Source organism: Puma concolor, chromosome C2, assembly GCF_028749965.1.
Source record: "Puma concolor isolate L17-30 chromosome C2, mPumCon1.1.hap2, whole genome shotgun sequence".
In the NCBI taxonomy this organism is placed as follows: domain Eukaryota; kingdom Metazoa; phylum Chordata; class Mammalia; order Carnivora; family Felidae; genus Puma; species Puma concolor.
In genome coordinates this window covers 42,288,679-42,307,396 of record NC_141675.1, presented here as the reverse complement: position 1 = coordinate 42,307,396, position 18,718 = coordinate 42,288,679, and the positions used below count along the sequence as shown (strand labels likewise).

The 18,718-nt window shown below is 34.0% G+C and overlaps 2 long non-coding RNA genes across 2 annotated transcripts in view; one reads left to right on the top strand and one right to left on the bottom strand.

Annotated features, from left to right (window-relative positions):
• Positions 1-18,718, top strand: part of LOC147577214 (uncharacterized) — a 323,491-nt gene that overhangs the window by 225,827 nt on the left and 78,946 nt on the right. The window lies entirely within an intron of this gene.
• Positions 9,443-18,718, bottom strand: part of LOC147577213 (uncharacterized) — a 410,290-nt gene continuing 401,014 nt past the window's right edge. The window contains exon 6 of the long non-coding RNA XR_015240031.1: positions 9,443-9,848. This is a non-coding gene — a long non-coding RNA (uncharacterized LOC147577213). The remainder of the gene's footprint in view (positions 9,849-18,718) is intronic.

Here is an 18,718-nt window from a genome sequence, read left to right as displayed (position 1 = left end):
CTTGCATCTGCTCTCCATGCCTCACCACCTCTCAGCTTTACAGACCACATGCCTTTGTTCTTCCTCCTAATTCATGAGTACTGGAGTTTATAGCATATTCTCTTACGCATTTGTCATTCTCTCCTTTTCATATTAATGTTTCCATTTTCCCTTCAAACTTCAAAGTTATTCACTTACACCTTGGATAATGCTGGTCAGAGTAATGTTAAACTAAATGAGTTTTACTTTGTAAATGTATTTTCTGCATGTATTGAGATGATCATATGGTTTTTATCCTTTCTCTTTTTAATGTGATGTATTGTGCTGATTGATTGACAAATACTGAGCTACCCTTGGATCCCTAGACTAAATCCCACTTGATTGCGGTGAATGATTTTTTAAAATGTACTATTGGATTCAGTTGGCAAGTATTTGGTTGAAGATTTTTACACCTACGTTTATAAGAGACAGTAGCCTGTAGTTTTCTTTTTTACATAGTGTTTCTCTAGTTTTGGTATCAGGATAATGCTGGCTTTGTAGAATGGATTTGCAAGCTTTCCTTGCTCTTCTATTTTTTGGAACAGTTTGATAAGAATATATGTTAACTCTTTTTTAAGTGTGTGATGGAATTCATCTGTGAAATCACCTGGTTCTAGACTTTGGTTTAGGGGGAGTTTTTTGATTACTGATTCAACTTAATTGCTAGCAATGTCTGTTCAAATGTGCTATTTCTTATTCAGTTTTGGAATGCTGTAGGTTTCTAGGAATTTATACATTTCTTCTAGACTGTACAATTTTTTGGCAATAATTTTTCATAATCTCATAATTCTTTATATTTCTATGGTATTGGTTATTCTCCTTCATTTATAATTTTGTTTGAATCCTCTTTTTTTCATGGAGTCTGGCTAAAGTTTTATTAACTTTATTCATCTTTTCAAAGGACCAGCTTCTGACTTCATTAATTATTTCTCCCTCCCTCCCTCCCTCCCTCCCTCCCTCCCTCCCTCCCTCCCTTCCTTCCTTCCTTCCTTCCTTCCTTCCTTCCTTCCTTCCTTCCTCTTTCCTCTGTTACAGCTCTTCTCTAATTGTTATTATTTCCTTTCTTCCATCAGCTCTGGGTTTTGTTTGTTCTTTTCTTTCCTAGATCCCTTAGGTATAAGGTGAGATTGTATTTGAGATTTTTCTTGTTTCTTGAAGTAGATCTATATTGCTATAACCTTCCTTCTTAGAAGAGTTTTTGCTGCAACCTAAAGATTTTGGATTGTTGTGATTGATTTTCTTTGGTTTCTTGGTTAACCCATTCATTATTTAGTATCATGATAAAACTTCCATGTATTTGTGTTCTTTCCAGATGTTTTTCTTGTGATTGATTTCTAGTTTCATATCATATGGTCAGAAAAGATGCATGATATGATGTCAGTGTTTTTGGACTTGTTGAGATTTGTTCTGTGGCTTAATATGTGATTTATTTTGGAGGACATTGCACTTCAAAGAATGAATAATGTTCTGTGTGTATCTGTTAAGTCCTTCTGGTCGAATGTGCCATTCGAAGCCACCATTTCCCTGTTGATTTCCTGTCTGAATTCTCTCTCCATTGATGTAAATAGGGTATAAAGTCCCCTACAATTATTGTATTACTGTCAGGCTCTTTCTTTAGTCTGTTAACAGTTGCTTTATGTGTTTAGGTGCTCCCATATTGGATGTGTAGATATTTATAATTCTTATATCCTCTTTCTGGATTGTTCCCTTTATTATTATGCAGGGCCTTTCTTCATCTTTTCTTACAGTCTTTGTTTTAGTGTCTATTTTGTCTGATGTAAGTATCGTACCCCAGCTTTCTTTTTACTTCCATTTGCATGGTGAATGTTTTTCCATCACTTCACTTTCAGTCTGCATTTGTTTAGGTCTGAGGTCTCTTGTGGGCAGCATATAAATGGGTCTTATTTTTTGTTTGTTTGTTTATTTTTTTAGCTATTTGGTCATCCTATGTCTTTTGCTTGCAGCATTTAGTTCAATTACATTTAAAGTAATTATTGATAGATATGTAGTTCTTGCCACTTGTTACTTATTTTATGGTTGTTTTTATAGTTCTTCTCTGTTCCTTTCTTCTCTTGCTCTCTTCCCTTATAGTTTAATGGTTTTCTTTAGTGTTGTGCTTGGATCCCTTTCTTTTTATTTTTGTGCATCTCTTACAGGTTTTTGATTTTTGGTTACCATTAGGTGCATATATATAACCTCTTATGTCTGTAGCAATCTATGGTCAGTTGATGGTTGCTTAAGTTTGAACCCATTATAAGAGCACTAAATATTTTATGTATATAGTTGTCATACTTTACATCCTTTTATTTTATAAATCTCTTGACTGATTTTTGTAGAAATAATTGATTTTACTGTTTTTGTGCTGTAACCTCCATATAAAATCCATTTATATTAAAAACTCTCAACTTACTCATGTTAAAAATTCACAAGTAGCTTTAGAGGGAAACTGAACATAATAAAGACCACATAAAAAACCCCACAGCTAATGTCATATTCAATGGTGAAAACAGAATTTTTTTTTTTTTTTTTTTTTTTTTTACTTTTTTAAAGTTTATTCATTTTTGAGAGAGACAGAGACAGAGAGACAGAGCATGAGCATGGGAGGGGCCGAGAGAGAGGGCGACAGAATCCAAAGCTGGCTCCAGGCTCTGAGCTGTTGGCACAGAGCCCCATGTGAGGCTTAAGCCCATGAACTGGGAGATCATGATCTGAGCTGAAGTCCGACTCTTAACCAACTGAGCCACCCAGGCACCCTCAAAATTTAGAGCTTTTCTTCTAAGATCAGGTATAAGACAGGATGTTCACTCTTAACACTTTTATTCAACATAATACTGGAAGACCTCACTGTAGCAATCAAGCAACAAAAAGAAACACAAGGCATCAAAATTGGTAAGGAAGGAGTAAAGTTTTCATTATTTTCTGATGAGATGATACTATATATAGAGAACCCTAAAGACCCCACCAAAAAATTCTAGAACTCATAAATTGAGTAAAGTCTCAAGATATAAAATTAATATACAGAAATTGGTTGCATTTCTATTCACTAATAATGAGGTAGCAGAAATGGAAATTAAGAAAATCTCATTTACAATTCCACCAGAAAGAAGAAAATATCTAGGAATAAACTTAAACAAGGAGATGAAAGACCTGTACTCTGAAAACTATAAAATATTGATGAAAGAAATTGAAGATGACAGAAACAAATGGAAAGATTTATGATGCTTATGGATTGGAAGAACCAATATTCTTATACCCATATTACCCAAAGCAATCTATAGATTTAAAGTAATCCTTATGAACATACCAAAAACATTTTTTCACAGACTAGAACAAACAATCCTAAAATTTGCATGGAACCACAAAAGATCTGGAAGAGCCAAAGCAATCTTAAGAAAAACAAAGCTAATGGTATCACAATTCCAGGCTTCAAGTTGCATTACAAAGCTGTAGGAATCAAAATAGTATGGTACTGGCAAAAAAATAGACAACACAGATCAATGGAACCAAATAGAAACCTAAAAATACACTCACACCTATGTGGTCAATCTATAACAAGGGAGGCAAGAATATACAATATGGAAAAAGGAGTCTCTTCAACAAATGGTGTTGGGAAAACTGGAAAGATACATGCAAAAGAATGAAGCTGGAGCAGTTTATAACACCTTATACATAAATAAACTCAAAAAGGATGAAAAGACCTAATGTAAGACCTAGAACCATAAAATCCTAGGAGAAAACATAGGCAGTGATTTCTCTGACATTGGCCATAGAGACATTTTTCTAGTTATATCTCCTAAGGCAAGGGAAACAAAAGCAAAAATGAACTTTTCGGGTGATATCAAAATAAAAACTTTTTGGACATTGAAGGCAACCATCAATAAAACAACAAGGCAAAAAATAGAATTACTATGTGATCCAGTAATTCCACTACCAGATATCTACCCAAGGAAAATAAAAACACTAATTCAAAAACATCTGAACCTCTGTTTATTGCAGCATTATTTACAAGAGCCAGGGTAAAGAAGCAACCCAAGTATCCATCAGTAGATGAATGGATAAAGAAGATGTGTGTTTGTGTTTGTATACTGGAGTATTACTCAGCCATAAAAAAGAATGAGATCTTGCCATTTGCAGCAACATGGGTAGACCTAATGGGTGTAATGATAAGTGAGATAAATCAGAGAAAATAAATACCTTATGATTTCACTGTACTAAATTAATTTCTTCTAATAGTTTTTTGGTGAAATCATTAGGATTCTGTATGTGTAGTATCCTATCTGCAAATAGTGACAGTTTAACTTCTTTGCTAATATGGATGCCTCATATTTCTTTTTCTTTTCTGATTGCTGTGGCTAGGATGTCTAGTACTGAGTCGAATAAAAGTGGTGAGAATGGACGTCCTCATCTTGTCCTAACTTTAGAGAGGATGCTTTCAGTTTTTCACCATTGAGGATGATGCTAGCTGTGACTTTTTCATATATGGTCCTTATTATGTTGAGGGGTATTCTTTTTAACCCTTTTTGCTGAGAGTTTTCTAATAAATGGTAGTTGGTTTGTCATATGCTTTTTCTGTACCTGTTGAGATGATCATATGATTTTTATCTTTTATTTTGTTGATGTTGTGTATGACATTGATTGATTTGCAAATATTGAGCCATCCTTGCATCCCCAGAATAAATCCCATATGAATGTAGTGAATGATCTTTTTAATGTATTGATCTATGCATTTTGCTAATATTTTATAGAGGATTTTTGCATCTATGTTCCTCAAGGACATTGGCTTGTAGTTTTCCTTTTTTGTGACGTCTTAGTCTGGCTTTGGTAGTGAGTAATGGTGGCCTCATATAATGTATTTGGAAGCTTTCCTTCTTCTATTTTTTGGAATAGTTTGAGGAGAATCATTAGTAATTCTTCTGTGAATGTTTGGCAGGATTCACCTGGGAGTCCATCTGGTCCTAGACATTTCTTTTTTGGTAATTTTTCGATTACTGATTCAATTTAGTTACTTGTAATTGTTCTGTTCAGGTTTTCTATTTTTTCCTGGTTCCGTTTTGAAAAATTGTATGTTTCTGGGAATTTATTTCTTCTAAGCTATCCAGGTTTTTGGCTTATAATTTTTTATAATAGTCTCATAAAATCCCTCATGTTTCTATGGTAACAGTTGTTCTCCTTTCTGAGTGATTTGGATACTTCCTCTTTTTTTTTCTCAATGAGTCTGTTTAAGGGTTTGTTCATTTTGTTTATCTTTTCAAAAAACTAGCTCTTGGTTCCATTGATCTTTTTCTTTTCTTCTTCTTCTTTTTCTTCTAGTCTCTACTTTTATTTCAGCTCTGATATATTTATTATTTCCTTTCTTCTACTCACCTTATTCTTTATTCTTATTATTCTAGTTCTTTTAGGTGCAAGGTTAGATTGTTTGAGTCTTTTTCTTGTTTCTTGAGGTAGGCCTGTATGGTTATATACTTTTCTCTTAGAATTGTTTTGCTGCATCCTGGAGATTTTGGACCATTGTGTTTTCATTTTCATTTGTCTTTGTGGATTTTTAAAAATTTCTTCTTTAATTGCTTCATTGACCCATTAGTCATTTAATATCATGGTTTTTTTGCTTGCAATTGTTTGCTAGTTTGTGCTTTATTGCTAATTTTCATACTGTTATGGTTGGAAAAGATGCATGATATGATTTGTCTTCTTAAATTTATTAAGGCTTGTTTTATGGACTAATATATATGATCTGTTCTGGAGGATTTTCCATGTATACTGAAAAACAATGTGTATTCTATTGTTTTTGGATGGAATGTTCTGTATGTATCTGTCATGTTCATCTGGTCCAATGTGGCATTCAAAGACATTGCTTCTTATTAATTGTTTGGATGATTTTTCATTGTTCTTAGTGGAGTGCTAAAGTCCCCTCCTATTATTGTATTACCATTAACTTTTCTCTTTATGTCTGTTAATATTTGCTTTATGTATTTAGGTGCTCCAGTGTTGGCTGCATATATATTTAAAATTGTTGTATTCTCTTCTTGAATCAATCCCTCCATCGTTATGTAATGCTCTTCTTCGTCTTTTGTCACAGTTTTCATTTTAAAGTCTATTTTGTCTGACTTAAGTATTGATACCCTGGCTTTCTTTCACTTCCCTTTGTATGGTCAATGTTTTTCCACCCCTTCACTTTCAGTCTGTATGTGTCTTTAGGTCTGAGGTGAGTCTCTTATAGGCAGCATGTAGATAGATCTTATTTTTGTATCCTTTTGATCATCCTATGTCTTTTGATTGGAGCATTTAGTCCATTAACATTTATAGTGATTATTGATAGATATGTACTTATTGCCATTTAAAAAATATGTTTTCTGGTTATTTTTGTAGTTCTTCTTTGTCCCTTTCTTCTTTTGCTCTTTTTTTTATGATTGATGAGTATAAGCAATGTTTTGTTTGTCATTTTTTCTCTTTATGTTTTTGTGTGTCATAAGTTTGGGGTTTGTGTTTACCATGAGGTTCATATATCCTAAGTAAATAGCATCCTAAGTAAATAGCAGTTCATTTGTTGAAAAACAGCAGTTAATGTGATCATTATTTAAATTCAAACATATTCTTTAAAAAAAAAATCAGAGAAAGAAATAATCTTTTTTTCCCCTTCTCTTCCCTTTTTACTCCCTTTACATTTCATGTACATTTTGTCATATTTTATACCTTTTTACTCATATTTTTCTTGTGTCTAATTATGGCCATTTCTATTCTGCTTAATGAAGTCCCTTTAACATTTCTTATAAGGCTGCTTTAGTGATGATAAACTCCTTTATTTTTCTGGAAAATCTTTATCTCTCCTAATCTGAATGATAACCTTACTGGGTGGAGAGTTTTTGTTGTAGGTTTTCTCCTTTCAGCACTTTGAATATATGTGTCACTTGTTCTGGCTTGAAAAGTTTCTGCTGAAAAATTACCTGGTAGCCTGATAGGTTTTCCCTTGTAAGTAACGTTTTGTTTCTGTCTTACTGATTTTAAAGTTCTCTCTTTATCTTTAACATTTTAATTATTATGTGTCATGCTGGGGACTTCCTTGGGTTCATCTTTTCTAGACCTCTTTGATCTTGGGTATCTTGGACTTGTATATCTTAGACTTGGTTATCTATTTCCCTCCCTTGTTTAGAGAAGTTTATAGTTATTATTTCTTTAAATAAGTTTTCTATACTTTCCTCCCTCTCTCTTGGACCACTATAATATAAATGTTTGCTTGATGTTGTCCAAGAGATTTCTTTATCTCTTCTCATTTTTAAAAATTCCTTTCTCTTTTTGCTGTTCAGCTTGTGTGCTTCCATTACCCTGACTTCCAGGTCACTGATATGTTCTGCATCCTCTGATCTACTGTTGATTCCCTCTGGTGTAGTTTTTACTTAAGTTATTGTATTTTTCAACTCTGACTGGTTCTTTTTAATATGTTTTATCTCTTTATTAAAAGTCTCCCCGAGTTCTTCCATTCTTTTCTCCAGCCTAGTGAGTATCTTTACAATCAATCATTTCTTTAAATTTTTTATAAGCATGTTGTTTATCTCAATTACATTTAGTTCTTTTTCTGAAGTTTTTTCTTATTCTTTTGAAGCAGATTTCTCTATCTCCCCATTTGGCTTGACTCTCAGTGTCTTGTTTCTATGAATTAGGCAAAATGCAACTTCTTCTAAAGTTGAAGTAGTGATCTTGTGTAGGGTGGCCCTATGCAGACTGTGCTTTGTGACTTTTGCTGGCTGGCTGGAGTTGGCCATATTGAACCCTGGCTTTTTAAAGAAAGAATAAAAAAATAATAATTATAATAAGAGAAAGTAAATAAAATAAGAAAATAAAGTAAAAAAGAAGAAAAAAATAAGACCAAAAATTAAAAAAAAGAAAAGAAATTGATAAATTTTAAAAAGTAAATAAAAGTTAAAAAAGAAAAAAAAATCCACAAAACTGCAGCTTGTTTTCATGCCTTATCACCACAGGGTGGCTTATGTGGGCTTGTGGATCCTGGGCTCATTGAGATCTCAAGTTCACCATGAGATGGACCCTACTCTAGCGTGTTCTTATAAGGTGGAGAGGCAGATAACATTCCCGTAGCTTCTTGGCCCTTTTAAACTGTGTCACCTTTCTGTGTCCCAGTGTAGCTAGGATTGGTATGGGCTTGTGTACCATGAGTTTGCTAAAGCTGCAAGCTTCTTGTGAGGATATGAGCCACCAATCATGGCACCAGGGCCCACTTATTATTGCATCTGAACCCACGAATATGGTGTCAGACCCTGCTCTGGTCTGGGGTTGTAAGGTGGAAGGAGAGAGTATCCCTACTGCTCCTTGGCCTTTTTAAACTATGGTTTGTTTTCTTAGCTCTGGGCTCCCTGAAGTTGAAAATTCACTAAGATGACCAGACACAGCTGTTCTAGTCTAGCTTTTAAGGTAGGGTGGGAAGGTAAACCGTGTTGTTCTCCTGTCACTCTGACCTGGAGAGCTTTCTCACAGATTTCTAGTATTTTCTCTTTTATATGCTAGTTGCTCTTGTAAACTGTGGCATTTTTTCTGTGCCCCAGGAGAGAGGGAACTGTTCTCCATTCCCCAGTATTTTCCCTCCCCACTGCTATTTGCAGTGTTGGGGGCGGGGCTTCCCTTTGTTATTGTGTTTCTGTCTCATTTGCTGTTTTCTTGCCATTTTCTCTGTATTTGGTTGTTTAGTAGCCATTAAGTCAGTGCTCAATTCTTCAGGAGGAGGAAGGAGGCGCACTGAGATCTCAAGCTCACCATGAAATGGACCCTTCTCTAGTGTGTTCTTGTAAGGTGGAGGGGGAGAGAACATTTCCACAGCTCCTTGTCTTTTATTAATTGTTTTATTAATAAGTGCAAATTGGTGCGTTCTGGAGGAGAGGAGTTGAGGTTTCCTACATCACCATCATGAACCAGAACTTGCCACAAAAAACCAGACTCTTAAATACAGAGAACAAACTGGTGATTGCCAGAGCAATGGTGAGTAGAGGAATGAGTGAAATAGAGGATTAAGAGTATACATATCATGATGAGCACTGAGTAATGTATACAAGTGACGAATCATTATATTGTACACCTGAAACTGCTATAACACTGTGTGTTAATTATACTTCCATAAAAAATAAACAAAATGAGTTTTTCTCCCCATAAAATATATTCAAGAGGTTAACTCTGTTTAGAGATGAGACCACTTTCTTTTCTTGTGTTTACGGTCTTAATTTTGAGTCTTTGTGGAGGTAGATAAATGAACAGCTTATTAGAAAACTGTGCTGTCCTGTGTATTCTTTTCAGTTAAAAATTTTTAGTACACATCTTGAGAAAATGATGATCCAGAAGCCAGAAAGCCACTAGGGGTCAAACATGCTGTTTTAGGATCTAGTACCACTATTAAATAAAAGAGATTCTTTAAACTTACATTTTCTCTTATTTGAAAGTGACTTTTAATGAGATGGCTCTAGCAGAAGTTCCTGATGCCCTTTATGTAAAAAATGAATGGCTTCTTTCCTGGTTATTAACCTGACTCACATTGTCATTTGACATTGTTGCTCATATTGAAAGTCTCTCTAACTTTGGTTTCCTGTTTTCTTCCTTATTCCTTCTCTATTATCTTTTTGGTTCTCTGCTGTTTTCTACCACAGTGTTCACATTTCTCAGGATTTTATTCTTGCCTTTATTTTTTTCCTCGACATTATTCCACTTGGCACTCTACTTTCACCACTTCCATTTGCCTTTACTTAGTGTTTTCCAAAATTGATATTATAATTCTTGAATGCTCTTCTATTTCCGATGTCTTGTGACCTATTTCTCCGTTGTTATTTTGCTAACATCTGAAACAAGAATATTGTTAAATGGTTATTTCCTAGTATCTAATTTTTATAACTCATTCTTATTTATTGTTGCCATGTTAATCTTTGCACTGTAACTTCCTATTTCTGAAACACGAGTGGTTTTTGAATGCATTCTTGCTCTTCTCTTAACATGAACTAGATTTTCCCTCCTGTATGCTTTGCTTTCCTCAAGTTCCCATCACCACCATGCCTTCTCATTTTATAAATGCATATAAAAATATTGTGTTTTCAAAATTCAGTTAATACTTCATCCATCCTTAATTTTTTCAATCAGATGCTATCTTTCTCTCCTAAAGTTTGCACTATGTATTGTGATAGCATTTATGTGGAATCATGGAATCTTTGATTCTAAGATGCACATACGCTTTAAAATCATAATTTAATGTCCCTGAAATTATGAATCAACTTATAGTCAAAGGTAGATGTAATAAAATCTAGTATTTGCTCTGGATCAAATTGTCATGGCCCTTAGGAAGAAAATATTTAATTTTTTAACGCCCATATTTCCTTTTCAGTAAAAATCTGTCAAACTGATATATGCCACAATGTTTCTATTCTAACAAGTCAAATGACAGTGTGAGAGCCATCAGGTACTGTTCTCACAGGAAAAAATAATCAGAGGTTGATTTGATTTAGATTCTCCTGTATTTTTAGGAATATTACCATATTAACAATATTAAGTCTTCACATCCATACTCATGGTATGTCTTTTTATTCAGATCATCTTTAATCTGTTAACAATGTTTTCTAGATTTTAGTGTACAGATCATGTACTTTTAATGATAAACCTATCCCTCAGTATTTTGTTCTTTTTGATGTTTTTATAAATGGAATTATTTTCTTAATTTTGTCTTTGGATTGTTCATTACTAGTGTATAGAAACACAATTGGTTTTTCTATATTGATCTCATATCCTATAAAATTGCTGAGTTCATTTGTTCTTTCTTTAAAAAACTGGATTAGGATTTTCTGTGTAGATCAAGTCATTGCAAATAGAGATAGTTTTAGTTCTTCCTTTCCCATCTGGAAGTCTTCCATTTCTTTTTCTTGACTACTTGTCCTTGGTGGGAACTCCAGTACAATGTTGATTAGAAGTGGTACAAGTAGACATCTTATTCCTCATCTTAGGGGAAAAGCATTTAGTCTTTCACCATTAAGTATGATGTTAGCTATTGGTTTTTCATAGATGGACTTTGTCAGGTTGAGAAAGTTCTATTCCTAGTTTGTTGGATGTTTTTATTATGAAATAGTGTTGGATGTTTTCAAATGTTTTTTTTACTGCATCCATTGAGATGATCATGTGGATTGTATGTGGTCTGTGTGATCCCAGAGTAGCCAAAAGGAACTTGAGAAAGAAGAAATGGAGAACTCACACTTCTTACTTTCAAAACTTAACACGAAATTAAAGAAATCAAGACAGTGTGTATTAGCATATAAATAGATATATAGACCAATGACATAGAATTGAAAGTACAGAAATAAACTCTTACATAGATGAGCAATTGATTTTTGACAAGGGTGCCTAGACCTCTTAATGCGGAAAGAATAGTGTTTTCAACAAATGACTTTGGGAAAACTGGATATTCACATGCAAAAAAGATAAGTGGGAATCCTATCTCACACCATATACAAAATGAACTCAAAATGGTTTACTGGCACAAATCTAAAAAATTAAAACTGTAAAGCACTTACAACAAATTATAATAGTATGTCTCTGAGACCTTTGATTAGGCAATGATTTCCTAAATGACACTAAAAAAACAGATACAACAAAAGGGGAGATATACCTAAATTGGACATCAAAATGAAAAAAAACTGTTCTTCAAAGGACACCATCAAAAAAGTCAAGACAACCTACAGAATGGAAAAAATACAAATCATGTTATTGGTAAGTGATTTGAATCTAGAATATATAGAGAACGCTTATAATTCAACAATAAGTCAAATAAATAATTAAAACATGGGAAATGGGTTTGAATAGACATTTATTCAAAGAAGATACACAAATGCTCAAATAGATGTCTTAGCATCATTAAGCATTAGGGAAATGCAAGTCAAAATCACAATGAACTATCATTTGATACTCACAGGATGGCTAAAATTAAAAAAAAAATTGGTAATGGTGTTGACAAGAATGTGGAGGAACTGGAACACATGTACTGCTGTTGGATGTGTAAAATATGGCAGGCACTTTGAAAAACATTTTGACAGTTCCTCACATGGTTAGTGTACATTTCCAGGTGTATACACAACAAAAATGAAAACATATTCATACAAATACTTATATATGAATGTTCATAGGAACATTATGCATAATAGCCAAAAAGTGGAAATAAATGTTCATCAGTTGATGAATCAATGAACAAAATGTGAACTATTTGTGCCATGGAATATTATTTGCCTATAAAAAGAATTATGTCCAGATACATATTACAATATGGAGGAACCTTGAAAACATTTCGCTAAGTGAAAGAATCTGAATAACTACTGGATTTTATCTATTATATCATTCCTATAGGCATACATACATGCTTTAGGAGCTATTAAATAAAACCTCCTTTTGGTCCCAAAGTGTTCCTCTAAGTGCCCCATCTCATTTTCCACATTTACAGAAAAATACTTCAAAATACTTTTCCACTCACTAGTTTTGCTTCTTCAACTCCCATTTTCTCACTCTATCTAGTCTCTTAATCTACCACCATTGTGTTGAAAGAACTCTTTTTAAGGTCATGATGAACTTTTGACAAAGACAATGATTACTTTTCTGTTATTATCTTAACCTCTCAGTAACATTTAACATGGTTGACCATAGCCTCCTTCTTGGGACATTTTATTTTTCAGTCTTTCAAATAACTGTATGCGGTTTTTCCCCTATCTCACTGACTGTTCCTTTTTCATCTCCTTTGATAGCCTTGCATATCTACTGAACTTCTAAAATGTTGATGTGGCAAGATTCCATCTTTGTTCTTCTCTTTTTGTCTTGATGATTCTTCTAGGTGATCTCTAGTCTCATGACTTAATAACATCTGCCTTAGATCAGGTGGCTGAATATACACCTCAACATCTGAGAGTATGTTAAGAGTAAAAATGGAACATTTACCCTGAGTAGGCTGCTGCGCACATGAAAACAGAACCTAGTAGGGAAGGCAGAAATGTACATGTATACTAGGTTGCCATAAGTCCATTGAATTAAACATTATTGATGTTACATTGTGGATATTAAGGCAAGTTTTACTAAATATTCAAGTAACAAATATTTGTAGGGAGTATAAAAAGAGCAAAAGACCTGTAACTCGCTTAGGAATCTAGTACAACCTTAATAACAACTATGGAAAATGACAGTAAAAGAAAGGAAAATCACTTATAAATGCAAAATTCTTAAATATTAATAAATTTTGCACCTATTTAAAACATGTACAGCATTGTGATATGGTTGTGTGTGTATGTGTGTGTGTGTTTGTACACACATCTATCTATCCACATGCCTATCTTAATAGATACCGAAAAGTATTCTTTATCATTCAACACATATTCATAACTAAAATAGGGGAAATCTATTTCACCTAATAAACAATACCTACCAAAATTCCATAGCAAATACTATATCTAATAGTAAAAATTTAGATTGAATCTTTCACAAATAGAAAAAAGCAAGGTTGCCTACTATTTCCACTTGCATTTGATATTTGATTAGAAATTCTATCCAGTGGCCAACAGGCACATGAAAAGATGCTCAACGTCGTTCCTTATCAGGGCAATACAAATCAAAACCACACTCAGATATCACCTCACGCCAGTCAGAGTGGCCAAAATGAATAAATCAGGAGACTATAGATGCTGGAGAGGATGTGGAGAAACGGGAACCCTCTTGCACTGTTGGTGGGAATGCAAATTGGTGCAGCCACTCTGGAAAAAAGTGTGGAGGTTCCTCAGAAAATTAAAAATAGACCTACCCTATGACCCAGCAGTAGCACTGCTAGGAATTTACCCCAGGGATACAGGAGTACTGATGCATAGGGGCACTTGTACCCCAATGTTTATAACAGCACTCTCAACAATAGCCAAATTATGGAAAGAGCCTAAATGTCCATCACCTGATGAATGGATAAAGAAATTGTGGTTTATATACACAATGGAATACTACGTGGCAATGAGAAAGAATGAAATATGGCCCTTTGTAGCAACGTGGATGGAACTGGAGAGTGTGATGTTAAGTGAAATAAGCCATACAGAGAAAGACAGATACCATATGTTTTCACTCTTACGTGGATCCTGAGAAACTTAACAGAAACCCATGGGGGAGGGGAAGGAAAAAAAAAAAAAAGAGGTTAGAGTGGGAGAGAGCCAAAGCATAAGAGACTCTTAAAAACTGAGAACAAACTGAGGGTTGATGTGGGGTGGGAGGGAGAGGAGGGTGGGTGATGGGTATTGAGGAGGGCACCTTTTGGGATGAGCACTGGGTGTTGTATGGAAATCAATTTGACAATAAATTTCATATATTGAAAAAAAAAATTCTATCCAGTGCAATAAGGCAAGGAAAATAAACGAGATATAAGAATTAGCGTAAAAACTAAATTGCCTTAAATACACAGGAATTGATTATATAAAATAGCACAATTTACACCCATATATATGATTCATATATTTACTTACTCTGTCATTATAATAACATCGAAAATATATTAAGTACCCACTAAATATATGTTGGATTAATGAATGAAATGTGCAATCAATTATTACAGCTAATAACAGAGCTCAGCAAGTTTGTCAGACTGAAAATAAGTATACAAAAATCAAAAGGATTTTTACATGACCGCAACAACCATGAAAAAATGTAATTAACCACAGCAAAAAATACATACGAAGTATTCAGTCATTAATATTAAAAAGTTATTTGTACAAAGAAAACTAATTGAAGGACACAAAGCCAAAGAAGAGAAATACATGGCACTTAATAAGACATTATAATTAGTATTATAAGTATATAATATTATAAAGATATAAATACCCTTCCCCAAATTAAATTATAAATACAATTTCAGTCAATATGGATTTTTACATACCAAGATGGTCCTAACACTTATACAAAAGATGAAATAGTGTTTGTTCATAAAAAAGCTAGCTTCAGCCAGTCTGCCTATTTTCAAAAAATGACTTAACCAGCTGTTACCTGGGACATGATAATTAAACACTTTCTGGGTCTCCTTATCTGCATCTTGGAAATGAAAAATACTATCTTCACAAATTGTGGGGGCCATTTTTGGCCCTTTGTCATTGCTTATAAAAATTTACTTTATTAAATGTTTTGTGCTCTTACCCCAGCGAGTAGAGGTAGCAACAGTGAACATCAAACATATAATCAGGTAAGTCTGATAAGTGCTTACACTGATTTATGTTTTAGAAAAATCACTCTGACTAGTGCTTGCCCTTAGAGGAAAGGCAAATGTAAAGAAAGACCTCTCAGGAGGCCATTGCAGTGCTTCAGGCAAGAGTTTAAAGAACTTAAATTGCAGTCACAAAAATAGTGCAAAGTGTTCACATTCATAGTGTGTTATGTATATATGTGTTTTATAGCTAACAAGGCTTACTAGTTGATTGGATGTGTGGAGTTTAACAGCTAGGAGTACACCAAATATTTTGACCTGAACTACTAAATAGATGCTGCTGCCACTGGCTGAAATAAGAAACACTGAATTGGAAAATAGAAAACATAGAAGACATGAAGGAGAGATATGGTGTACTGTTTTGGCCAATTCAATTTGTGATACTTATTAGAAATCCATTGGATCTGTTGGGTATGATGTTGGATATACATTTGGAGCTCAGAAGAAGAGATACAAATGAAAACAAAAAATTAAGAGCCATCTCATATGATATAAGAGGTATTATTGGTTGGATTCCTTGGAATTTCCTTTACTATCTCAGTTGAGAGTTCCCATTCTATAGCTGCTATTGGTACTTCAACTAATGGCTCATATCTGTCATTTTTTTCTGATGTTTACCTTGGACAACTTTAACCTCTTTATACACATTTTACCTTTATTAGTAGAGATAAAATTGTTCTAGCTTAATGTTCATTCTCTAGTTTGCTCCCCTTTTTGTGTCCAAACATATTTTCTGTGAATGTTGATTTACTCTTTTACTTGTTATTATTGCTGTTATTTTTAAGTTTCTATTACTCTGTACCTTTAATTAATATCCCCAGATTGATGGTAAGCATCTGTAGGGCAAGACTGTGTTTTATTCTTCTTGTTTGTTTTCACTGCAGATTCTGGCTGAGTGCTTTATAATGTGTTGGTATTCAATAATATGCTGTTTGCTTGAAGAATCACTTGTCTCTGCCTGATGAACTTAGTTGTTGAGTACAGGGTGTTAATGAAGCCAGGGTCGTAAGAACAAGCCCTGTGTGGATCAGTTAGCTTTGGTTTATTTGATAATCCTAGTATGTACTTTACCCTAAATCAACATTTACAGAAAATGTGTTTGGACACAAAAAGGGAGCAAAGTCGAGGATGAACATTAGGCTAGCATAATTTTATCTTCACTGCTAAAGGTAAAATGTCCAAATGGTAAAGGCTTTTCCTAATGATGGATCTGCAGTACTTTCAGAATATTTTTCTTTCGTTATTCATATCAAAATCAGTAAGCTACTTAATTTGTTTATAAAGGTAATCTCAAAAACTCCTAAGTGACAGGAAGGTTAAGTTTCCCAGTCATATAATTTATTGCAAATTATTGGCATCATAGTCCCATCTATTATTTTATAACAACCTCTTTAGTGTTGAATTTTCAAATATTCAAAAGCAATATACTTGATCAGCCATTTCTGTGACCTTTAGAAAATATCAAAGTTATTTTTTTCTAAAGTTTCTAATGTTTAAGATTTATAGATCGATATGGCACAAATTGGTTTTTGTACTATGAGGTGGTTTCACATAAATGTATAATAGTCATTCTTTTTTATATTTACTATAAGAAAATCTCAATCTACAGAGATATAATTGTAAGATGAAATAAGAAACAGAGCTGTTAGGATCAAACAATTAAACAGAAAAATGCACATGCAATGTGGGGAAAAATGTAAAAACAAATTACTATGTGATGTTCTTTTTAAGCCCTATTTGATAGGAAGCTAGTAGAAAGATAGCACTATTTTTACTTGAAAGGAAAACATAATAAAGAACAAAGTAGACAAAACATTGAGTAAAAATATTTTATGCTTTCATAGGAAATTATAATATGTAGTTGGAAAAAAGTAATTGGAAAAATGTAAAGTAGATTTGTTTAGATCAACACATTTCCTACAGAATTTGTAGAATTTTTCAATGAATCATTAAAAGATAGTTTTTAAGATTCCTTAAACATTATAAGCACTCTCAAATCAGTATGGCACAATGAGGCCACAGGAACAAATAAAATTTTGATTTTTCTGAGCTGATGGATATTGCCTTTCATTTGTCTTGTAGGAACAGAAAACACACACACACACACACACACACACACACACACACACGATAGCCACTTCCCCAGGGTACCAAACACATAGTCCAATAAATTGTCCCTTTGAAATACGATGTTGAGTATGTACTCATTTTTCTACCTAGTAAACTGAGTGACTTCCCTATTTCTAAATATAATATCACAAACTTTTATTAATGTTAGAATTCGTCTTCATAGCTTGAGTTGATCAGAGATTTCTTCTAGGAAGATAAAAATGTTCACAGGAATTTGTTTTGGATTATCCTCATCTGTGTGTAAAGTACAGCCTATTGATTGAGAGCACAGGCTTTGGGTGGTTTTCAGACCTGGTTCTTTGGCTCACTAGATGTCTGACTTTGGGGCAAATTGTTTAACCTCTTTGTTTGTCATGGCTTCATCTGTAAAATGGGACTAATAATTGTGCCTACCTCAAAGGACTATTCTGTATCTTAAATGAGCTATTATAGTTTAAGGGCTTTGAACCATGCCTGGCAAATAGCAGATACTCAGCAGATGTTAGCTATTAGCTGTAATGTTATAATCCTGGTTGGAAATCACCGAGGTGGTCATCACTCCCCCTGATCCTTGTTCCCAGTGGTATTTGTGCTCTGGGCCTTAAGGCCTTGCATGGTTCAGTTGTCTTTAAACTTCTACCACAGCCCTCCCATGTGCACAGGAACAATGGACTATTCTCCTGCATGTCTCTGGGCTTTGAACAACTAGTGGTATTGAAAATTCAGTGGCTTAACCATAATCAGTCTTAAGTTTATAATACTTGAGATATAGAAAGCCAAAAATCCCAGGGACCACAACATTTCACAGCTATCATTGTTTGTAGAAAGAAAAAGACATTTTCAGTACATAAAATATTAGTTAAATTTTAGTGTTTGGTAGGGAGTACTTTGTAAACTTCATGTTGGGGGTAGTGGGAGACATGCAATGAACAAAATGTAAATATATCTTTTTATCATCGGGGTAAATGTAATCAGAAAAATAAAGCAGGGATGGGAGATAGGAAGTGTCTAGAATGAGGTCGGGGTAGCATTTGCAATGGAAGGAAGGTTTCAATCCAACTTTTTATTGGATTATTAAGCAAGTTTTCACTGAAAAGATGAAAATAATATCTGAGGGAGAGAAAAGGGTGAGCCATGGAGATCTTGGGGAAGGAATGTTCATGGTGGAAGGGACAACAGGTTCAAAGGCCCTGAGGTTCATTTGTGTGCCTTATGTTTGAGGAACAGGAAGGAGGCCAGTGTGGCTGAAACACAGTGAGCAGTTGTTAGGAGATTATACACTGAGGGGGAAAATGGAGGCCAGATCGTGTAGGTCTTGGATATAAACCTGTCATTTCTCTTTACTTTGTTTCAGTT